We start from the raw sequence: 25,622 nt of genomic DNA, 5'->3' as shown, positions 1-25,622 counted from the left end.
ATGAGTTGATGTGCAGAGAGGTATCTTTCTATGTCCTGAAAGGAAGTTTGCATTTTTATTTGAAGTTCTTGTGGTGAGGGGGGTTGAACATATACGTGTGGAGTCATCCACGTACTGGACAATATGAGCCAGTTAAGTTGGTGAGCTGAGATTGTTAGTAAATATGGTAAAGAGGAGGCGTCCAAGAATGGAACCTTGGGGTACACCAACTGAGATGGGGAGTAGGGGGGAGAGACTGTTAGTCCATTTAGTTGCTTGCTGATGGTTGGAAAAGTAATTGTGGAACCAGGTTAGGGATGCAGTAGTGAGGCCATAAGATGACAGTTTGTCTAGAAGTAGCTGGTGAAATACAGTGTCAAAGGCTTTAGACATATTGAGAAAGATAGAAGAGACATAGTGACCTTCATTTATGAGATTGTGAATGGTATTGGTGAAAGATATTAGAGCTGTGGTAGTACTATGTTTAGGATGAAAGCCATGCTGAGAACTAGACAGTAGGTTGAGACTAAGCAGATAGTGTAGGAGTTGTTTGTGGATGCATTTTTCTAATATCTTTGCGAGGGGGGGGTGGCTATAGGATGGTAATTGGTTAGCTCTCTGGAGGGTCTGCCTTTGTGGAGGGGAATGATGTGTGATACTTTCCGGAGAGGAGGAATGTACTGTTCTGTAATTGAGTGATTAATCAAGATAGAAATGGGGTAAGCAACAGAAGGAGCTGAAATCTTTAGAAATTCATTAGGAAGTTGGTCGGCTGCAAGACAGCAGGGTTTAAGCTTGGTGAGGAGTTTTTTATGTAGTTGATTTGAATGGTATTAAAATTGAGGGGGTTGGGGTGGTCTGGGATAGAAGTAGGAATGACAAGTGGGTTGGTGCTCTGGGAACCTAATAGGGTGGTTATGGATGTAATAAAGTGGGAGTTGAACTGGGTAGCTGTAGGGTCAGTGTTGTTTAGAGAGACAGGGGCAGGGATATAAGTATGGCCAGGGCTAAGGAGATAGTTAATGCTTTTCTAGAATTTTTGAGGGGTGTTCAAGTATTTTTGTTGACTGGCTAGGAAGTAGCTTTGTTTGTCCTTTTTGATTAGTTTTTTTAGCTACTTTACGAATCTGTTTATATACTAAGAGGTGGGCTGAATCTTTGGTAGCAGGTATGCTGCCCATGTCCTCTGTAGGTTTAAGTAGCAGTTTGGTGTCATTTGATAACCAAGGTAGTTGCTTGGCTCTTAAGCGAACCTTCCTAGTGGGAGCAAGGCTATTAAGTATGTTAAGGAAGATGTTGTTAAAATATTGGACAGCCAGGTCAAGGTGGAGGTATTTAAGTGGTGACCAGACACACTGTTGAAGTAATAAGTTAAAGGTAGAGGGGGAGAAATGTTTAGTGTTACGTATGTATTTGTAGGAAATGTTATTTTGTGTGTGCATGTGTTTTCTGTAAAGAAAGGTTGGGAATGGTCACTAAGGGAATCTGGCAGGCATCCTACTAGGTAGTGTAGGTTAGGCCTGTTAGTCAGAATCCAATCTAGGGTTGACTGCTTATTGGAATGTTTGTCTGTGTGAGTTGGACAGGTTATGGTTTGAATGAAATTGAAGAGGTTTATGTGATTTGAGGGGGGGAACTAGATGTGCAGGAGTGTCAGTCAAGATTGAAGTCACCAAGAATTGTAGTTTCTTGGATGAAATTGGTAGATTCCCAGGATAATAGATTTTCAATAGAAGAAAGATTGTTGCCTGGAGGGAGATAGGCAGCGATGATGATTATGTTTTTCTTTGGATTGATTTTGAGGCGAGTTGTTAGGATTTCTGAGTTGGGTAGGTCCGGGTAGGTACAGTTAAGTAGTTCTATTTTGAGGGTGTCCTTAAACATAATGGCAACTCCAGCACCTCTTTTGTCTAATCTGTCCTGTCAAATGATGTTATAGCCGGAAGTGATAATTTCATTATCTCTAATATTAGACTTCTTGGTTTAATTTTTTCTAGTCTTTTGGGTTTCTAATATCATGAATGAAATGGATCCCATTTCTAAGTCAAAGAATAAAGTTCATGAAATTAATATCGTTTCGGTCTTTAACGTTAACCAGAAGTGCTCTTCGCAGCACCCGCATTGTGTCCAGAATTGACTCCTCCTGCAATTCATACAGACTTACATGTATCAGTAACATATCTAAATATGACTGTAAATTCTTTATTATGAGACCCATTTCTCCCACTGGAACTGTCTGGGTATCCACATTGCCCTATTTTTTCCTGCTTTTATTGCTTTGCGTCTCTCTGTCCCTAAGATGCTGTAATCACTGCGTATTAAAATTTCAATGTTCAGTGCTATTCCTGTCTTCTTTTTTGTCCCTGGACTACTATATCTATTTTTTTCTTGCATGTATTCTTTTAACTGTTGTTAATGAGTGATCCCATGTGATATAAAATTCATCAGTTTCTATGATGCGTTGCGGCTCATGTTTCCAATGCTTCTCAGCTACTTCAGTATTATGTTTGCACAATCCTCAATGCAACAGTCTTGCCAAATTATTATGCCTTTCAATATACAGTCCTTCTGCCATTAGTATGTCACAACCAGCAACAAGGTGTGCAACTGTTTCCAATTCTGTTTTACAAAACCTGTATTTGTCTGTTTCACCGACATGTTGAGTGAACTTTTAAACCAACATGTATGTATGTAGTCCGCTGTCTTGAGCTGTCAGTGTTAACCTTTCATCTTTTGCTATAAATTCGCCTTTCGTTAACCATCCCCGTGTCCGATCCTGATCGACATGCCCCTATATTTATGCAATTTCCTTATTTCTTGCCTTCTCATCTGACCCTTCACCTTATATTCTTTAGTTTGTTTTTTGGCACATTCAGTTGCTGCCTGATTTTTATCTACTTCTCTTTTGATTTCTGTTTCTGTTTGACACCGATTTGTTTCTGCTAAACTAAGGAGGGACGCCATCTTAGACTTCTTCTCCTCATATTCTAAAACATTCACTTTTTTTGGATCTTATGAGGACAGCAAATATGTAAGTAGTCCTACGACTGCTGATACATACATGTCATCAATTTTGAGGAAACCCAAACCTCCTTAAGAACAGGAATATATAATCTCAGTATATACCCTGATTTCTGTAAATCATTTGATAAGTATATATGGGTGACTTTGCCTGTATTTATTTTCGGATATCTTTGGAGATGCTTTTTTTTGTATTGATTAGTTTGGCTTTCTCCTTTGCATAAATATGACACCACATTAGATCGCTGTTTCTTTCCCATTCCATGTTGCTTTTTTATATCTTTCTAAAATTTTTAGATTTTTTCTTTATAGTTTTGCACTTCTTCAGTCACTTGTTCTTCCAAACGACCCAAGGTTTCTTGGTGTATATAATGTTTTTGAAAAATCTGTAGTGTTAATGAACACAAATTTGCTTTGAAGCTTTTGACAATTTTTCTTGTGCAAGTATTTTTCTTTCCTTTAATTTCTGTTATATCTTCTCTCCAATTCTCAACTTCTTGCATAATAATCAGCTTTCTGTTAATTCTTGCATAATCATCAACTTTCTGTTACCTAAGAAGTTCAGTTGTGAGTGTTCTGCCATTTCACACTGATCTGATCGAAGGAAAGACACTGAGGAAACTCAGAGCTATAATATATAACATTAAGTATCCTGTTTTTTGTTTATTTTGTTCTTTATTTCTTTGATGTTCTTCGTTCCCCATTGCTGCAGTCCTTACTATTGGGTAGTCCGCTGTCCAGTCGGCCCGAATACCAGAGTATATGGCTGACGTCGGTCAGGGCGCATTAGACTGGCGTCAGTACGTCAGGGTACTAATGCGCATGACCGGCGTCATATCCTCAGTCTTTTTTGCCGCATGGTCCGATGCAGAAGCAGTTTTGCGAGTGCAGGTTGGCGTTCTGAAATATTTCCGAAACCGGAGTTTCAGACCGAATCAGAGTTGGCTAAGTACCCCGTTGGGGAACATTTTGGTTTTTTCTTGCCTCAGTATTTAACCGGATGTCAGAAAAAGTGAATAACTGTATTTCTTGTGGGAAACAGATACCTCATAGGGATTACCATACCTTGTGTATACCTTGTTTAGGGCCTGAGCACGACGTTGTTGGTTGCCGCTCTTGTGCTAGGTTTAACAAACGCACTATTAAGAGGAGGTTAGACTGTGCCAGGTTAGTGTTTGGGAAGCGTTGCAATTATAAAATGCCGTCGGATGCTCCGACGGCCGCTTCGTCCAAGAAGCGCAAGGACAAAACAGCGAAGCCTAGGGTTGATGAACCGGCAGTCCCGGACGTCGGTTCTTTAGAAGGCTCAGTGGAGCCAGAGGTTTGGCCAGGAGTTTCTATGGAGTCTCAGGCAGAAACTTTACTGTTACAGGATGTGCCTTCTCAGGAGGTAGGCCAGGCTGAGGGGGCTTCGCAGGTAACTGTTCTTCCCTCTCTTCCCAAGGTAGTTAGAGCCTCTCCTTCTGTTGCCAAAACTTCTTTGAGGGGTAGGCCAAGTTCAGCTTCAGTGGGGGCTTCTCCTAGCATTTCGGGTTCTGTACCTAAGAAACATATGCTTAAAATGGCAGAAGATTTGATTTCTATGATTAGAGGTTCTATGCCCCCTCCTGATAAGAGGCCCAGGGTGGAACCGGAGTTTGATAGTTTTGAACAGTGTTCAGAGGCTTCTGAGTCTTCTGTGGAAGATTTGCAGGAGTATCCTCCTTATTCTGATTCTGATGTGGATGATTCCACTCCTACAGCTTCTCCTCCTGAGGATTTCTCATTTTCAGAGACTCTGCATTCCATGAGGGAGCACTTTAAATGGGAAGGCCAGGATTACTCTGATTCCAGGAAAAGGCTTAGGGAATTCTTGTTTTACCCCAGCATAGGCCCTTAGCTATACCTCCTGTGTTGAATGTGGTGGAAGATGTTTTTGCAGAGGCTTCCCTGAACCCTGACTCTTTGCCTCCTGCTCCTGTTAAACCCGATAGGTACTATAGGGTGCCTGAAGCTCATAAGTATTTGTTTAAGAGTCCTAGGGCGGACCCAGAAACTGTTTCTCAGGGGCCTAAAGGTGTTAAGGCCTCTGTGGTTAAAAATCCTGTTCCCACTGATAAAGAGGCAAGGGCTTTGGATAGGTGGGGAAAGAAAGTGTATACTTCTTCCACTCTAGCCATGAGGCGTTGAATTGTCAGTTTCACATGCTAAAATATCAGAATTATCTCCTTTCACAATTAAAATCTAAGGTGGATGCTTTGGCGGAAGGTATTGAGTGTAAAGAGTTGCTGGATTTGGTTCATGTGTCTGAACAAGTGGGTAAGCATTCTTTGCAATGTGGTTTTGATGCTGTACAGGCCTCCTCGAGGGTGGCTGCCACTAGTTCTGTTCTTCGCAGGCATGCCTGGTTGAGGGATCAGAATTTAGCTGAGCATGTTAAGACAAGGATTTTGGATGCTCCTTTACAGTCTGATGTGTTGTTTGGTTCGCCTGTGGAAGCAGTTTTAAAGAAAATGGAGGACAAAGCTAAGTCTATGCAAACTGTTAAAGATTTTTTGCAGGTGCAGCCACCGAAGTTTAGTAGAAATTGGCCTGCTAAGGGGTGGACATATCCTGCTTATGATTCCCAGTCTAGGGGTAGGTCTAGACGTGGTAGGGGCAGAGCTCAAGGTTCTTTTAGGCCTAGAACAGGGAGTTCACCTGCTCAGACTTCTGGTGGGGGCAGGGGTCAGTCCTTTCGTAAACAGACCCAATGACCTGCCTTTTCAGCTGCCAGTAGATTCTCGTCTGGTAGCTCCTTTGGGAGGAAGACTGTCTCTTTTCAAAGGAAATTGGGATTTAATTACTCAAGACAGATGGGTGTTGGATATCATTCACCATGGTTACAGATTTTATTTCCATACAATGCCTCCTTTCAAAGGCATGCCAGACGTTCCTCCTCCACAAAGAAAAGAGGCTCACAAGCAAATTTCTCAGTTACTCCAGATGGGGGCCATTCAGCCAGTTCCTGTATCAGAAAGGGGCCTAGGATTTTATTCTCGCCTGTTCCTAGTACCAAAGAAGGGGAACACGTGGAGACCAATTTTGGATTTATCTCTCCTCAACACTTATCTGGACATTCCCAAGTTCAAGATGTTGACGTTACAACAGCTTTTACCTCTGCTGGGCAAAGATCACTGGATGGTAACTTTAGATCTCAAGGAAGCTTACCTTCATGTGCCTATAAGGCTAAGTTGCAGGAAGTATCTGCGGTTTCGAGCTGGAAATTCTCATTATCAGTTCTCTGCATTGCCCTTTGGCTTATCTACTGCGCCCAGAGTATTCACAAAGGTTCTGGCTCCAGTGATAGCTTACTTCAGGCTACAAGGAATTCAAATCTATCCTTACTTGGACGACTGCCTGATTCTGGCTCAAGAAAAGGAAGACCTTCTACAGCATCTGGAATATGTTATAGCAGTGCTAAGATGCCTAGGGTATTCTGTGAACGAAATAAAGTCCAGTCTAGTACCCTCTCAAGACATGTGCTTTCTGGGTGTGAGACTGAATACAGCAGCCCAGATGGCCTTTTTAACCCCGGACAAACAAAAGAGTCTATCACTTTACTTCCATCAACTATCTCATCAGTCCGTGCTGACTGCAAGGACAGTCCTTCAAGCATTAGGGTTCATGGCATCTTGTATTCTGGTGCTTCCCAATGCCAAACTGCACATGAGGAAGCTACAATGGTATCTCAAAAATGTATGGACTCAGCACTGCCAGGATTTGGACACTGTCATTCAAATAATACCTTGCCTTCAAAAAGAATTTTTGTGGTGGGCTCAGGAATGTCACCTAAACAAGGGACTCTCTGTGACCCGGCCAGAGGCGAGTCAGATTTTTACGACAGATGCCTCGGACATTGCTTGGGGAGCTCATCTAAATGGAAAGTGGATACAAGACAAGTGGCCTGCCAGACTACAGCATCTACATATCAACATGAAGGAGATGTTAGCAGTCCAGTTTGCATTAATGGCTTTCAAGGAGTTGCTTCTTCCAGGGCAGGTGTTGATTCTAACAGACAACACAACTGTCATGTGGTACATCAACAAGCAAGGGGGAACACATTCTTATCCTCTATGCAGGCAAGCAATGATTTTAGGGGAGACTGCGCTGAGCTTGCAACTAACTCTTCAGGCAAGGTTTCTGCCGGGAGCACAGAACACCTTAGCAGATGTGTTAAGCAGACAAATCATGGATCCCCACGAGTGGAAACTGGATCTTCATGTATTTCAGAAATTGACAGTGTCATGGGGAACTCCAGACATAGATCTGTTCGCTTCTCCACTAAACCACCAGCTGCCAAAGTATTGCACAAAGGGGTTTCATCACACAGCTTGGAAAGTGGATGCTCTGTCTTTCAGTTGGAAAAACCTTCATGTGTATGCCTTTCCACCTCTGCCTCTTCTTCCAAAGGTACTATTAAAGGTCAGACAAGACAGGCCAAGGATGATTTTGATAGCTCCAGATTGGCCTCGGCAACACTGGTACCCACTACTACGGAGTCTGGTAAAGAAGCCTCCATGGCCTTTACCTCTGATTCCTCATCTGTTATCTCAGAAGGACGGTCATCTGCTCAATGTCAAGCTTCACTCTCTTCATCTAACAGCCTGGCATATTCTGTGTTGAAACACAGCAGGTCTCAACTTCCTCAACAAGTTTTAAATGTGATTATGGAAGCTAGAAGACCTAGTACAAGGAAAGTGTACGCAGAAAAATGGAAGAGATTTTTATTTTGGAGTACAGCAAAGAATTTGGAGATTTCTGAGCCTAATTTGAGTGTGGCTCTTCAATATCTTACTGAGTTATTGGACAAAGGTTTGTCCTTCTCTTCCATTAAGATTCATGCTGCAGCAATTTCAGCTCACTATGATTGTGACCCACCATTGTTTTCGCATCCTTTGTTCAAGCAGTTTCTTAGAGGGCAAAGAATATAAGACCCCCGTAGAGCTCCTACTCCTGCTTGGGATCTCAATTTTGTGTTGGAAAAACTTACTCTACAACCTTTTGAGCCTGCGGCTACTGCTGAATTGAAATACTTGTCATGGAAGACTGCTTTTCTGTTGGCTATTACTTCTGCAAGAAGGGTGTCTGAGTTGCAAGCCCTTATGGCAGTAGAGCCCTTTTTGATTTTCCATAAGGATAGGGTATCATTACGTACTAATCCTTCCTTTATGCCTAAGGTGGTTTCTAGTGTGGCTTTAAACCAAACTATTCATTTGCCTACTTTTTATGCAGACCCCCAAAATAAAGGGAAAAGATTTTGCACACTTTGGATGTACACAGGCAATTGCGTTATTATTTAAGCAGGACTAAGGATTTTAGGCAGTCTCAGCAGTTGTTTGTTTCTTTTGCTTTGAGTTCGCAGGGCAAGCCTGTGTCAAAACAAACTATTTCTAGGTGGATTGGCTTTTGCATTGCATTTTGTTATTCCCATCATGGCAAGGAGATTCCAGCTGGGATTAGGCCTCATTCCACTAGGGCTACTGCCACTTCAACAGCATTTCTAAGGGGGTGGCAACTAAGGATATTTTGGAGGCAGCTACTTGGAGTTCAGTGCATACTTTCTCTAAGCATTATCACCTTCCTATCTACTCTAAGTCTAGGGCTGGTTTTGCCACAGCTGTTTTGCAGGGCATGTTGTCAGCTCCTACTTCTTTATGATTTGCCAGCCTCCCTTACCTCTGCTTTGGGATTCTACCCAATAGTAAGGACTGCAGCAATGGGGAACGAAGAACATAGTACAGTTTTGTACCTACCATAAATGTAGATGTTCGAGGATCCCCATTGCTGCAGTCCAATTTCCCCTCCCTCCTTCCCCTCTGTGTTTAGGGGTGGTTGTGTAGGTGAGGTTACATGCTGATATTTTTGTATATATTCTTGTATATATTATACATATTTTTGGTGCAGGTATTTTGGGCCTTGTCTTTTTAGGGTCTTCTGACATCTGGGGCAAGAAAAGACTGAGGATATGACGTCGGTCATGCGCATTAGTACCCTGACGTACTGACGTCAGTCTAATGCGCCCTGACCGACGTCAGCCATATACTCTGGTATTCGGGCCGACTGGACAGCGGACTACCCAATAGTAAGGACTGCAGCAATGGGGATCCTCGAACATCTACATTTATGGTAGGTACAAAACTGTACTTTATTTATAGCACTTTGTATACTGTGTATTTTTCTAGCCAGTTTCACTGTGTGTGAGGTATTAACTGGAAATTGTCCACTTTTATTAAGCATCTGTTGGGTTGTTTGTTTCTGAGAACTGGTTACAGTAAACTCTTTTTTCTAGAGGCTCCTTTAGCTGTTTAAAACTTTCATTTAAAGGCTCACTGCTGCTTTTCAGCTGTGAGAAACATTTCTGCAGTTTGTTTTCCACCCTCCCTCCCTGTTGGTATAGTGTTTTTATAGTTAGTGGCTTTGCAGTTGCTCGCCCCTAGTGTAAATTTGATCTGGGACCCTCCTCCCAGTCTAGTGTCATTACCTCATTCTACCCAGTACAGGGAGAACATTTGAGAAGGCCAATCAGCTTAGTTTTGGCTACTCCTTTCTCTCTTTCCTTTCTCTCTTTCCACTTAAAAAAAATTATCTGCTTTTACTGTATTTGTGTTTCTTTCTACTTTATTTTGCTTTTGTGTCATCTCAAAAGTACTCAATTGTATGTATTACTGCTTGGTGTAACTCATTCTAAGCCTTTTAGTTTAAGCACTTGGGCTTCAGACCAGTTGTTTTACATTAAGAAGGTTTGTGGTCTGCACTGTAGTGGCAGAACAGGCAGCTTACATCCTTCTAAGTTGGGAACTGCTGATTGTGGGCTCAGTGTCTGTTATTCTAAAAGTGTATTAATTCTGGTTTAAGCACTTGGACTTCAGGCCAGTTATTTTACATTAAGAGGGTTCGTGGTCTGCACTCTTGTGGGAGGAGAGGCTGGACCCTGCCCTTCTGAGCTGGGAATTTCTGGTTAAAGGCTTATAGTGCCTGCATATTTGAACTGCTTCTTACTGAAATTGGTACACCTTGTTTGCTGTAGCATAGACTACATCCAGGCCTGCTGAATCTAGCTTTGTTTATATAACTTGAGGACTAATCCAGGAATTCTTTAAAGTATTCAATTGTATTTATTACTGCTTGGTAGTAACTTGATTAAAGTGTAGCTATCATTCTAAGTCTTTTGGATTAAGCACTTGGGCTTCATACCAGTTGTTTAACATTAGGAAGGTTTGTGGCCTGCACTGTGGTGGCAGGACAGGTAGCTTACATCCTTCTAAGTTGGGAACTGCTGGTTGAGGGCTCAGTGTCTGTTATTCTAAAAGTGTATTAGTTCTGGTTTAAGCACTTGTGCTTCAGGCCAGTTATTTTACATTAAGAAGGTTCGTGGTCTGCACTCTAGTGGGAGGAGAGGCTGGACTCTGCCCTTCTGAGATGGGAATTTCTGGTTAAAGGCTTATAGTGCCTGCATATTTGAACTGTTTCTTACTGAAATTGGTACACCTTGTTTGCTGTAGCATAGACTAGATCCAGGCCTGCTGAATCTAGCTTTGTTTGTTTGCTTGTTGTTTGTTTGCTTGTTATTTCCCTGAAACGCTAATTCCACCTAAAACGCGGCTTTTCAGTGCTTCTGTGGATCCCTGGTGATATCTGCATTGCTTACTGTACTTATTTCCTTGTTTCACTTGAAAGAAAGTTACTGTTTGTCATTTTTGCATTTAAGTTACCTGTAACACATTGCATTTAAGTTACCTGGCACTTGCTCACTAAGTCAGCACTAAAAAATTAAAAGCACTACACCCTCACAAACTCCCCTTGAGTACCTTGTTCCCCATTGGCCCTTTTTTCAGTTATAAAGGAATTCCCAATACTATTTTAGCATGTCCAAAGGTCAGTTGTCAATCTCCTCTCTGGTCCAGCTGGTGAATTTGGGAATCTTGAGGCAATGTTACAACTGCCTCATGTACACAGACAACCCTCTCCTCCTCCCAACAAATTCCAACACATGTGAGAGATGCAACCATATAGCCAAACTGGAGGCTAAGCTGTCTCAACTCAGTACTGGCGTAACCAGTCAGGAGGAGAAGGAAACCACACTCACTACAATTCCAGTCTCACATAAACCTACCACAACAGCAAACCAAACACATAAACACACAAAAACATACTCGGAGGCTCCAAATAAAAATCTGCCTAAGCAGCAGAGACCTCCAAAGCAGACACCCAAGCAACCGCTACCCCAAAACAAACAACACATAGCTCACAAAGCCAGTGTGCCGAACAGTCACAGCCCTTACGGCTAAACAACACACCTGATACACTTGTAATAGGTGACTCTATTGTCAGGCACACTGACGTCCCGCTCACCAGGCTGAACAAGGAGAAGGTCACGGTGAGCTGCCTGTCGGGCGCTAGGATCCGCCACATAACACAAGCACAAAAGTCACTCCAAGGCAAGTACAAATATGACTCAGTCATTGTCCATGCTGGTGTGAATGACCTGAGACGTACCTCCCTGGACTACATGAAAAGAGACATAGAGGAGCTCTCTGAGCATGTAGCCCAGGCCAGTATGACCCTGACCTTGAGTAGCATCTTACCCTCACCAAGAATGATGCCACAATATGAAGACAAGGTGATCAATTTCAACAATTGGCTTAAGTATTGGTGTCATTCAAAGGGGATCCAATGCCTGTCAGCCTGGGATGACATGCTCGACAAGCCACGATGCTTCACTAGGGACGGCTTGCACCTGTCACCCCTGGGTTTTCGGATATTGGCAAAGGGTATTACTACCCCCATAGTGCCTTTTTTAGGCAAGGCTCAAAAGACAAACCCACCTGCATAGGTATCACAAGGGATAAGAAACTAAGAGTAATGCTACTCAACACCAGAAGTCTAAACCTCAAGATGCACGCACTCAAAACTCTCCTTAGCATGGAGAACATCGATATTTGTGCAGTAAAAGAAACCTGGTTCAAGGCTCCCGAGAGCACCCCAGCACTACCAGGTTATACCTCATACCATGCTTTTTGGCCCCAAATCTTGGACCGAACCACAAAAGGAGGGGGAGTATCAATATTCGTCAAAGATACCCACACCTCCAGGTTGGTGGCACAGCACGAAGCATCAGAGACTATCCATGTGCAACTAACAGTGGGTAAAACTGCATTCCAGTTTATAGCCTGCTACAGACCACCCTCCCAAACCCAGGAACTCCACTCGGCCTTCCTGAGAACACTAGAAAATATGAAGGTCTCTCCAAACACCATTATATTGGGTGACTTCAACTACCCAAACATAGACTGGGAGCATTACCCTAGCTCCAACACCAAAGGTTCCTAGAATTTATAAACTCAAATGTTATGGAACAACTTGTTACCACTCCCACAAGAGGGGAAAACATACTGGACCTGATCATCACCAACATGGGGACTCTATGCTCCAGACCAGAAGTGTATCCCTCACTGGTAAGATCAGACCATAAACTAATCTCACTGGATATTCACATCCCGACCCCAACCCCTGCCCAGAAAACTACAGTGAAAAACTTCTCTAAAGCAAATTTCACACTCCTCAAAACCAAGGTGGAATCCTTCAAAGCCCCTGGGCCTGTGGAAAATACGGCCCAGACCACAGAATCCTTTATAAACGCATTCTATGAACACCTTCAGGAATGCATGGATCATGCAATCCCAAATAAAACCAAGACCCAATCCTCCAAAGGCAGAAGTCCTATCTGGTGGACCCCAGCCATAAACAAACTATACAATAGAAGGAGGAAGCTACTACATGATAGAGCAAAATCCCAAAAATGGAAGGCATCTTTGATCAGTATTAGCAAAAAACTACGGGCACTCATAAAATCGTCTAAGGCCAGCTTCGAGAGACAAAATTGCACAGGACACTAAGGATAATCACAAGGCTTTCTTTAGTTATGTTAGGAACCTGGGTGGGAATTCCCAGATATGCTCAGAATGAGTCCAAAATGACAAAAAATACGCCAAACCCACAGACATTGCCAACATCCTAGCTGACAGGTTCAGCACAAACCCCCCCCCCTCCCCACCAAAAGGGCAAATATCTATCCCAGCAGAATGCTGCCCCCCTGACATCTCAGATGCTCAGGTAAGAGCCGCCCTCTCCAAAGCAAAAAACACAGTATCAATGGGTCCAGACGGTGTCCCGGGCTGCGTCCTACATGAACTCCAAGAAGAGCTAAACCTAAACATAAAACTACTGTTCAATCTCAGCCTTACTTCAGGATATGTACCCAAAGAGTGGCGTACAGCAACAGTGGTTCCTCTCCACAAAGGTGGTGCCTCAACGGATCCTGGAAACTATCGCCCCATAAGCCTGACTAGCTTGGTTTGCAAAGCTATGGAAAGGATCATCATGGACCTCATAAATAAAGATATTGGGGACCTACAGACACTGGATCCTACCCAGTTCAGCTTTGTTAAGGATAGATCCTACCTCTTAAACCTGGTCGATTTCTTTGAAACAGTCACCAAGGCCATTGACAAGGGGAAGGTGGTCCACACAGCCTACCTGGACCTTGAAAAAGCCTTCGATACAATACCCCACTCGGGCATTATAGATAAGCTCACCAGCTTAAATATAAACCCCTATGTCACTAGATGGGTTGCAAACTGGCTCAAGGACAGAACCCACATGGTTAGAGTTACTGGAGCCATGTCAGACTCCAAACCAGTTACAAGTGGCGTCCCACAAGGCTCAGTCCTGGGACCTCTCTTGTTCGGTATATATTTCTCGGAGGTACAGGCCAACACGGAAGGACTGTGGCTGACCAAGTTCGCAGATGACTGCAAACTGAGCGCCATAATCGACTCTCCAGCCGACACAAGCATCCTCCAAAAGGGCCTCATAGAAACAGACAACTGGTGCCAGAGCCATGGCCTCAAGCTAAACGCCAAAAAGTGTATAGTCATCCACTTTGGCAAAAACAAAGTGCCCACAAATTACCACATAGGTGGTAATCCATTAAGTACAGAAGAAGTAATTAGGGACCTGGGGACCCAAGTTGATAGCAATCTCTCATTTGACAACATGTGGCCAAAGTGGTTAGAAAAACATTTTACATAGCCCACCTAATCATGAAGGGATTCACATCTAGATCAGGAGAGGTCATCGTGCCTCTTTACTCATCCCTCATCAGGCCCATAATTGAGTACAATGCCCCTTTTGGGATGTACCTTACCAGACACCTGCAGCAACTGGAAAGACCCCAAAAGTATCTCACCAAGAGGATCAAAGGGCTCAAACAGATGCCATATGCTGCCCGGTTAAAGAAACTCCAGCTCTACTCAGTGGCATACCGCCTGCTCAGAGGCAATCTGTGCCTGACGTATAAAGCCATATACAACCCGGAATTAATGGACATGCTGCACCTCAGAAAATCCAAATCCCATCGAGCTACGCGCTCGAGAGACTTGAACCTCAGCACTGAAATAAATAGGACATGCTGGAGGGACAGATTCATAACCCAGAGGCTCCCTTCACTCTGGAATAAAATCCCAGTCCAGGTTAGGCAGAGTCCCTCATTGACTCTCTTCAAGAGTAATCTTGATGAGTGGATGGGAGATCGTAGGTTTACCCCGGGTATCACTTCTGTGTCACTGTTAGACAGAGGCACAGTATACTAACCTCAAAAAAGGGCATAGCAACATTAATTTAAAATGGGTGGCGAAAGCCAAACACACTCTGGCTAGGCTTATAAATGCCCTAGGGCAGATAGCCTAGTATGAACCTATGAACCTATAATAATGATACACGGTTTCTATCTTATCATCAGTAGTCCACTCTGTCATCTTTATGGCTCTTAAACAAACCAAAACATCAGAAACCAGCCACACACTAGGAAAACCATGACCAGGAACAGCTGCGATAAAAAAATTGTTCTTTTAAAATATCACTTTAATAAAATATCTTTAAAAACCAAAGGTCCAAGACTGAAAAGTACTCCAAAGATCGTTTTTCAGGCTTTTGTGCTTTGACTTTCCATAGTCAGCTTTCCACTTTGGTCCTGTATTTGGAGAACCAATGTCTTAAGCTTTTAGTGAAAGACAGTATAGAGAGAACATCCCACTCTGAGGGTCAGCCATGTGTGAAGAAGAAGGCGAAGAAGTCTAGGTGTGATTCTTCCGCTGTTCCACCTCCACAAGTAGTCTCTCCCAAGGCTAGTGAAAGCCCAGTAGATCACCTAGCTCCTCTATTGGATTCCTCTGCCATGACCACTTTGGAAGCCAGCATGGATCTGGCCTCACACATGTCCGTGGATGCCTTGCAGACATCTGATATGGATGTTCAGGGGGAACCGCTACTGATTATTACTGAAGGGCCTAGAGGTGTTTCTCAGGTGTTGGTTAGAGAGGAAGTTCTGTCTATGATTGTGGAATATCATCCGGCATCTGAGCTTTCTAAATTTTACAGGGCAGACATCCCTTTGAAAAAGAAACAAAAAAACAAAGCATGTTTCTCCTACTCCTTTGGACCCTCAGAATGAGTGGCAGAATTTCACTCAGGGTTTATTTAGTGTGCTTACTTCTTTGGAACCTCCTGAGGAAGTTTCTCTTCCTGCTTTACCTTGGTCCTGTACTCCTCTTAAAAGGCCTAGCAGGATTCCTCTGAGGAAGAGCTGGATTCAGATGAAGAATCTCTTGCCTATTCATCCCAGATTCCTTCTCATTTAGACTATGGTTCGGAGGAAGAGGAGTCCACTAGTTCTGACACTCCCTTTGAGGAGATTCCCTTCAGGAGCACAATTTGCAGGATAATGGAAGTTTATAAATGGGATTGTGCTTGGGTTTCTGAGGTACCGAAACTGCGTCCCTCCTGTTTTGGCTGCCTTGTTGGATGCCTTTTCTACTCCATCTTAGGCTCAGGACTTCCAGCCCCCTCTGCTCCCAAAATAACTGATAGGTTTTATAAGGTGCCTGCAAGTTCCTATATAGATGTCCTTCAGCTGACCCCTCTGTGGTGTCTGTGGCATCTGACAAGACATCTAAGTTACTGCCTTCTGTAATGCTTCTTCCTTCAGATAACGACATCAGGACAATGGGAAGGAGTTCTCAACTATCAGACCCATATGTCCAGATATATTTTGGCTGTTCTTTCTCAGGCTTGGTGTTGTCTGACTATCCTGTTCTTCTCAGCCATATTCCTCTTTCTCTTCACTTTTCCCTCCCTCTTCCAGTTTGGATAAAGATTACTCTGGATTCCTGGGTTCTGTCCATTATCCACCTAGGGTATTATATAGTCTGCAAATCTCTTCCCACTTTCTTGGGCATTCCTCAGCCCCCTCAGGAACAATTGGCTTTCTTTCCATGGGTACGTCAAGATCTTTTGACTTGGTGAACTATTCAGGAAGTTCCAGTTTCCCAAAGGGGGGAGGGGTTTTACTCCAGAACATTTTTGGTTCACAGAAAGAGGGCACTTAAAGACCCATTCTGGACCTCTCTCATTTAAATGCCTTCCTGAAGGTCCCTTCCTTTTGGATGTTGTTCCTTCAGACTTTGTTCCCTCTGCTGTTAACTCAGGCTTTTCCAGTGTCTCTGGATCTCAAGGATGCTTACCTTCACATTCCTGTTCATCCCCTTTTCAGGAAGTTTTTACATTTCTTTGTTGCTTCCTGGAATTTTCAGTTGTCTGCTTTGCCCTTTGGCATTTCTAAAAGCCCCAAGGGTAGTCACCAAATGCCTGGCTCCTGTGATAGCTTTTTGCAGGCTAAGGAGGCATACAAGTCTTTCCCTACTTAGACGATCTCCTGCTTCAGGCCTCCTCCCCAGAGATTTTACTGCAGCATCTTCACTTTGCTATTTGCTTCTTCCTCTGGCCTTAATCACAGCCAGAGAGTTGGTAAGAGCTCCAGCTTTTATGGTCTCCACCAATCCTATGCTCCCTTTTGCCAAACTACACATAAGAAAACTTCAGTGGTTTCTAAAGTTAGTTTGGCTTCAGTGTTCACATCCCCTGGACTTCTTCCATGCCTCAAGCTGGAACTTCAGTGGTGGATTCAGCAGTTGGCTGTCAGTCCACAGCTCCCTTTTCAACCCCCTCTTCCCTCTCAGGAGCTGTTCACAGATGCTTCAGATGTGGGATGGAGAGCATTCGTTGGCTCTCTAAAGGTGCAGGGTACTTAGTCACCTCAACAAAGGAAAGAGCACATCAGTGTAAAGGAGATGAGTGCTCTTCTGCTGGCTCTTCAAGTTTTCACCCTCTATTCTATGCAGGGCCTCACACTGTGTTTGCAAACAATACCACAGTGTTGTAGTATGTAAACAAGTAAGGGGGGACGAGATCTTACCTCCTTTGCTGGTTGGGTCTTCTAGTGTGGGAACTAGTTATCCAGTACCGTGTGAATCTTCAGGCAGTTTATATTCCCTCAGGTCAGAACACTGTGGCAGATACTCTGAGCAGGTCCATAACACAATCCCACAAGTGGATGCTTCACAGGGATATGTTTTGGGACATTGTCCAACATTGGAGTGTTCCTCAAGTAGATTTTTTTGCCTCCCCTCTGAACAGACAACATCCTCTTTTTTGTGCCAGAGTCCCAGATCTACTGGTGTGGAAGGTGGACGCCCTCTCGTTTTTCCTGGAAGGGGGTGTTTCTTTATGCCTTTCCTCCCCTTCCCCTCATTCCAAAGGTCCTGTGCAAAATACAACAGGACGCACCCAACATCTTGTTGGTGACTTCCTTTTGACCCAGACTGCATTGGTTCCCTCTTCTTCTTTTGCATTTAGCCAAGGGCAGTCATCACAAGTTACCTCACAGAGTAGACCTACTCACATAAGACAAGTGATCTCTCATCCATCCTCACCTGTCCACTCTTCAGCTGACACTGTAGGTGATAGGATTTTGATTCTATACAGACGCCTTTTTACTGAGGACATGCTTAGGGTTTTGCAGGAGGCCAGGAAGCCCACTATCAGGAAATCCTACTTATAGACATGGAAGAGGTTTTCTGTTTAGTGTCTTTCTCGTAACCTGGATCCACTTTTTGTAGATGTTCCTTTGGTTCTATCTTATCTGTGTGAACTGCTCAATGCTGGGTTGGCTTATTCTTCTGTTAAGACCTACGTATCACCTATTTCTGCTTGTCTGCCTTTATCACTTCCTTTAGCCTCTAGATTTGAGGCTAAATAGTTTCTTAAAAGTGTCCTTTAAATCAGGCCTCCCAGGAAGTCTGTTCCTCCTCCCTCAGTCATAATTTTGTTTTGGAAAAAATGACTCTGGCTCCTTTTGAGCTCGCAGTTTCACCTTCCTTACAGAATTGTTCTTGGAAGACTGTACATTTGTTAGCCCTTACTTCTGCCAGATGGGTATCTGAGCTGCAAGCCCTTATGGCTTTTCTACTGTTTTGGTGTTCCATAAGGACAGGGTGTCTCTTCTTACTAATCCTTCTTTTATGCCCCAGGTGGTGAATGAGTTGTCCCTTCATCAGTGTATTCATTTGCCCACTTTTTTCCCCTTCTCTGCAATCCGACAGTGAGAGGGTGCTACATACTTTGGACATGCATAGACAACTTAGATTTTATTTGGATAAGACGAAGACTTTTCATAAATCTGATCAGCTTTCTTTCCTTTTTATCCTAGATCCTTAGGTTTGGCTGTTTCCAAGCAGACTATTTCTTCTTGAATTTCTAAAGCCATTTGTTTCTGTTATACCTTCCATGCCAAGAGCCTTTCTTCTTCTGTTGAGTCTCATTCTACAAGGGTTGTGGCTTCTTCTGGTGCTTTTTTCAAGGGTTTTGATACCGTCTGTACTCTTGAGGCAGCAACCTGGACTTCTATGCATACCTTTACCAAACACTATAAGTTGAATGTGATATCCAGAGCTACAGCTGACTTTGCTAGGACCATCCTATATGGGTTCCTAGAGGGCCCTGCTCGTCCTACCTCCTCCCTGCCTTCTTCCTGAGCTTTTGCCCCCTCCCTGTTGTAAAGATACTGCAACAGTGAAATGGAAGGACACAGTACAGCTGTGTAGAATCTCTTCACTCTCCCTATTGTAAGGAATACTGCAACAGTGAAATGGAAGGACACAGTACAGCAGTGTAGAATCTCTTCACCCTCCCTGTTGTAAAGATACTGCAGCAGTGAAACGGAAGGACACAGAACAGTTGTGTAAGATCTTACTATAACAGTCCATGTCCTTCTCTTCACTGTTGCAGTATTCACACCCTACCTCCTCTCCCTGGTTCTTTTCTCTTGTGGATGTACTGGTTGCCTCTTTCTTCCCCTTGGACTGACGTTCCTGCTAGGGTTGTCAGTTCTGAAGATGGTAAATCTGGACGTCATCCTTATGCCATCTGCAATACCCAGGGAGCGTATGTACACATAAAGGCTTTGGTATACTGGCTGGACGTCAGGCCAGCCTTGGCAGAAGATTAGTATTGTAAGGAACACTGCAACAGTGAAGAGACGGACATCTACTGTTATGGTATAATCTCACACAGCTGTACTTTCTCAGTTATCTCTTTCTTCCTCAACACACCTCCATCATCTGGATTCTACCTGAGAAAAATTCTTTGGAGTCTGCTTGGGGTATAAAAATACCTATGCAAACACCTCCAAGCAAAAAAATCCTAAATCTCCTAGACTTCATTTCATATTTCGGAGCCATACACATGTCCTCCCATTGCTTCCTTTTGAATTGCTTATCCAGTCTCACTTTAGATGTTTGCCTCCCTTCCACAAAACCACACTGATCCATATCTATCAATTTTGGCAACACTTTTGCCTTTTTTTTTAGTTATTATAGACATAAACACTCCCTAATCATGGTTTAAAATTGAAATGGGCCTATGTTAAGCTTGATATGTTGGGCGTTTACCCTCTTTAGGTATTACAGCCATCACTGCTTTTCCAGGATGTTGGTGTTTCTCCTCCTTTTAAAACACTGTTAAACAAAACCTTCCAGATGTTTATCACTTTCCTCCTTCCTAGCTTCCAGACTTCTACATAAATACCATCTGTCTCTGGAGACTTTCCCGCATCACCATTTTTATCTCATCTCCTCATATCTTAACTGTTACTTGTTGAGCCTCATCTACCTCTAAACATGGCATGTTTAAGTCTTCTATAAGTATTTCCATTTGTGCTGTTTCTTGATATCCACGTTTCTCTACTTTATAAAAATGTTCATAAAATATCCAAAATATCTGAAGTAATTCTATAGGATCTATGGTTATTTTTCTTGTTATAGGCTCCCTACGTTTGGTGACAACCCTTTCTACTTTCTGTTGCCTAAGTCATTGTGCTAAAATGTTTTTGTGCTCTGGAGTTAATCAAAAACAGTTTTTGAGGGCAATCTTTCTAACTCACGCATATTATCCAGATGCTCCCTTATTTTCGTTTTAGCTCTCTGTAGTTCCGCCTCTTCTTGTTCTGTGAGATTCCTTTATCAGCCCCTGTAAATAATTCTTGTTACTTCTTAACTGTATCTCTCTTTTTTTGTTTCTACGCTATTTTAAGCTCCACTTTTTTAAAGCTATAACTTCTGAAGAAATTTCTGTCTTCTCTAACAACTCTTAAGTAATTTCCACTTCCCATTCCTTACATTTCTCTCCATTTAACAGCTAGGTGGGGAAGTGCCAATGTTTCATTTTTACTTTATTGCCATACATTTTATCTCAGTTGTTATTGGTGCATGATCTGAAGTAGTCATTGGATGTGTGTCATAACTTTGAATTAAATGTAGATGTTCCTGTCAAATATAATTTCTGTCTAATCTATCCCAGCTATTGTACCTTAGGGGATAATATATAAATTCTATATGAGTTCCTACTGATGAATGCATCTCTTCCATATCAAATATTTTCATAAATTTCTTCAAAAATCTACCCTCTTTTGTTATATTTTCCCTTCTAGGCCCCCCAGATATATGCTCATTACTGCAAATCAAATTCCACTCCCCACCTATAAGTAATATTCCCTGCTGAAACTGATTATTTTTCCCAAAGTTTTCTTCCTCTCCGTAATAGCACTTTTATGTGGAATATAAATACATGCTTCCTTCCTAGCCCGTAGTTCCTTACTACCACAAATCTGTCATTATTATATTTTTCCTCTCTTCTGTCACTATTGAAGCTCCAAGAGCAATTAATATAATTACTCTCTAGTTCCTTTGTCGAAGATATTCTGTTATATATCCATCCTGAAGTCCTTTCTTTAGCAAATTCACATCTTCACTTCTTTCCAAATGTGTCTCCTATAACATTACTATTTGTACTCTGCATTTCTTAATATAATGCAATACTCTCACCTTTTTGTCTATACAAGTGAGGCCAATCACATTCTAAAATAATATGGATAGTGTAGCTATTATGGTAAGTTATTATTCCCACCTGTTATATATGACAACTTTTTAAAATGTCTATTTCCAGCTTTTGTGTTACATTCGCCCATTAATGTTTGTCAGGGTGATCTTTTATACAGTTGTTTCTTGCTTCTTGTCATTTGCATTTGAAACTATGTCACATTTTACAAGACTTTTTGTTTTACAGAAAACCCACAAACAAAAAGCAACCCAACCCCAGAACACACCAAAAAACTATTAACTTAAAACAAACACACAGTACATCTTTAAATAATGAAGTTTAACCCTCATTATAGGAACAATTCACATCCAATAATTTAAAACTTTAAAACTTTGTTTTACTAAGCTGCTTTCCCTTTTAAGTTTCCAATTCCCTCAACAAACAATGCCCAGAACTCTCAAGATGTATTGCCTGCACCTATAGTCAGCTTATCTCTGTGGAAACAGAAGAACCGAATGTGCAGCCTTCTCAATACATACTGAACATTTATTTGCTAAAGGAAAACTTTTTACTATGTTCATTGTGTTCTCATATTTTTAAAGTCTACACGCTTATACACAGACATGCGCACACACACACACACACACACACACACACACACACACACACACACACACACACACACACACACGTACACACAGAAACATGTTATTAGATTAAGTCAGTGGCATTAATCCAGATATTCAACTATGCAAAAGTAAGAGAAAACATCTCATCTCTACATATATTATAATAAGTGTACTTTTACACGCCGTCCACCACCTCTACACCCAGGATTACAGCATATTATCTTAAAGATGCTTTTGTCCAGCATTTCTTCACTTTTTACTTTATACTGTTTGCATTTATTAAAACTAAAAAAAGAAAAAAAAACTGTTTGCTGTAGTATCTTCATCACATACAGCAGTCACTGCAAATGTTTTTACTAAATAATATGCAATTTATATCATGAAATGTTTTATACAAATATCATAAAGAACAACAATTGTTAATTTACTTTTTTCTCCCTTTTTAGTGTCCTTCCAAGCATTAATGACATGATGGGGTATGTGCTTTTTCATCACCCCACAAGTTTAACAAAGTCAGCAAAAGTCCAGTCTTTTTCATATAAAGCCATATTTCACAAATATGTTCGATGGTTTATAGTCTCACATTTATGCACTAATTTCAGTGTTGTTGGTCTTCTTCCTGTTCATCTCCATCTCCCAGCCCCAGACTTGGTTCAAGTCCAAGGTACTCACGATCCTTCTGGTCAACTCCTGCACTTTTTTTTGTCTGTCAAGCATTTCCCTTTGGAACATTGGAACAGTTTTCACTGGCAAAGTTTCTCTTTTTTTTATGTTATTTTTTATTATCAGAGGAACGAAATGCGGAGTCCCCTTCTGTTTGATGGCTCACTTTTTGCTGGACAAAATATTGTATTTCCTTATTAGCCTGTTCTGCAACAAAAATGACTTTGATTCTCCAGGAAGAGTATTCTGAAGACAACTGGATATAACAGCTTGAATCTCACACCTGCTTCTCAACATTCCCTGATTGCTGGAATAAATTTGCTTCTCTTCTGCCTGGTGTACACCAAATTATAATTTTCTACAAACTCTCTAGTGTCTCCAATTTTTAATACTTTGCCCTTCTACCACAGTTTTTTCAGGATCAATTCTTTCTGCTGGTATGATGGGATCTTTACGAATACAAGTCTTTGCTGTTTTCTCATGGCCAGGTATGGAGCATACACATGTGACCTTTCAATTAACAGTTCCTGCCATAAAATACTAGTCTGGTTGCTTATTTGTGCTTTCATAAAATTAATATAGTGTTTTCCTTCCAGTTTCTCTGGTACTGCAGAAAATCTCTGGTTTTCTATACATACTCTGCCCTTCAGTTCTAACATTTTTTCAACAGCTCTTCTTGAGCGTCTCATACTCAGCCAGCCTTTTCTTCATTTTGACCTCAGATTTTGGCAGCTTTATCAGTTCATTGGAATAGCTGTTTAAATCTTTTCCATTTTTCTAGCCTTTTGTTATTTCAGTTTATGTAGTCCTTTGATGTTTCATTTATTTTAATCACCTCCAGGTTCATTTTTCTGTAAAATAATGGAAGCCATCTCTTGCACCAACGCTGGAGCTTGAACTGCTTTTTGCTGTACAGCTGCAGGATTCTTCTCAGTCAGTGTTTCTCTTCACCTTTTCTAGCTGATTTTCTTCCAGGCTGTCAAAGTTACTTGGTATCCAGGCAGTGTGCTTACTAGCCAGTAACTGAATTGTATTAAAACTTGCAAATACTGGCCGTTATCTCTCAGTTTCTGTTTTCACCCTGGGAGTGCTGAAGTCAAGCTGCTGATCAGCATGCAGCCATCTTGGAAGTCCCAAGGCCATCTTGTATCTTGTACAATTTTAAGTCAGTAGTCCCACTTAACTTGTGTGAGAGAACAGACTAACATGCCATTCCATTTATCTAACAGTGAGTTTAACACTTTACTGGAAATTTCCTACATAGAATGGAAGAAGAATCTTACTTTGATCTTTGGGGTCAGATCTTTGTTATTGGTTCGCAATCCCTTGTTAAGCCAAGAATCTTTGTTAAGGACTGAAAAGGTAGCCATATTAGTCACTGCAAAGTGTATGCAAAGTTGAAACAAGCCTGCAGGGTAGGGAATTCCACTCTAATCTGATTTCAACTAGGAAATAGTTTTTGGGACTGTAAAGAGTTGAAAGATGTTAACAATTCCTTATAGTGTAGTCTGAAGAGCAAATGGCTGTAACTAAGGAAATTATTCCTTTGAGCTGGAATACAGGATCTGAATCACTCAAATATTGTACGGTATTGCTAAGTTTAATTCTGCTGGCTGCCAAAAAGAAACTACTGGAAAATCAAAATCAAAATCTAAAGCTACTGTAATTCAAGCAGTGGTACTGTGCAGGAGATAAAAGAAGGGAAGATGGAGTCTTTAGAAAAAGGGAGCAGCAAAGTGAATAGAGATAAGTGGAGTGTCTGGAACAATACATGCAGAATAATGTTCAGGAAAAGAAGAGGAAGACAAACATTAAGCAGTTTATGTAATGTAGGAGCGAATGAGAATTGTTAAAGAAGAAATGATGTGTGTAACGTGTAGAGTATGGAAATGTTGAAAAATGTTAATATGGTTTGTCTTCTTTTGTTTTAATGCATGTATGCTAATGCATTTGTTTAAAATGTGAGAATTTAATAAAGGTATTTAAAAATGTACTCCCCGGGCCTCGTTTTTTTTTTTGGCCCAGTGGACTTTTACGATAAACAAATGCCAATAAAGAAATACTCAGGTGAGAGATTGTGTTGGATGAAATAATAGTTAGATGCCTATGAAAAGCAAAATAATTTTCCTTTTGATTATAATAAAAAGCAAATGATCAGAATGAAGTGAATACAGAAATAAGTGTAAAACTAGAAACAAATCCCTTTTGTGAGTCCTTAAGTATGTTAATGGTCTTTAAGTCAAAGTAAGAATCATTGATTAGCATGAGAAAGTGTTTCATGTGAGTTGTTAAAGCTGCCATGTTAGTGAGATTGTCCCTGGGATTCAAAGAAATGGCTATGGCTCATATAAATTGCCTGCCACAGGTAGGTCAGTTTAGGAGACGGATGAAAAATGCAACTCAGAGACAGCTTTGGTCACACTGAAGAAGATGTCATTATCAGGCTCATTAATAAGATTCTGAATCCCCCTAGTGCTGTCAGACCTGTGACAGAGGTAGTATTTATACTGACAGCCCATGCGTCACATTAGCACAAGCACCCTCTTACACACATACAGACACACGCATGCGCTCACACACACACACACACACACACACACACACACACACACACACACACACACACACACACATTCATGTGATCGTAATCATGCTCCTACGGCAAGGTGACCATTTTGTTACAGGACCTAAACTGGGACACTTGAGGGCCACCCGGGAAGCCAGGTCTGCAATCCCATTCTTCCAGCCCCTTTGTTCTTTCCTCTGAAAATGCCCATGACATTCTCTCATGTGTTTGTCTTATTACTATATATATTATATGTCATTGGTGCAATTCTGTTTTTCCAGGATCTAACTTCCCTTAATTTAAAAACATGCTGAATACTTTTAAGTATACAAGTCTGCACATAGTGCGCTCTTTGTATTCATTTCCTAGGTCTGCCCAAATGCCTATGAGTGATCCTGTTGTCACCTTGTTTGGCACTATGCCTGTCATGTGTTTACATTTAGAAATATAGTCCGTACCCTAAGTCACATGTA

The sequence above is a fragment of the Protopterus annectens genome, chromosome 7.part0 (genome assembly GCF_019279795.1).
Source record: "Protopterus annectens isolate FY-2018-M chromosome 7.part0, PAN1.0, whole genome shotgun sequence".
In the NCBI taxonomy this organism is placed as follows: domain Eukaryota; kingdom Metazoa; phylum Chordata; order Ceratodontiformes; family Protopteridae; genus Protopterus; species Protopterus annectens.
This window is presented reverse-complemented; position numbering follows the sequence as displayed.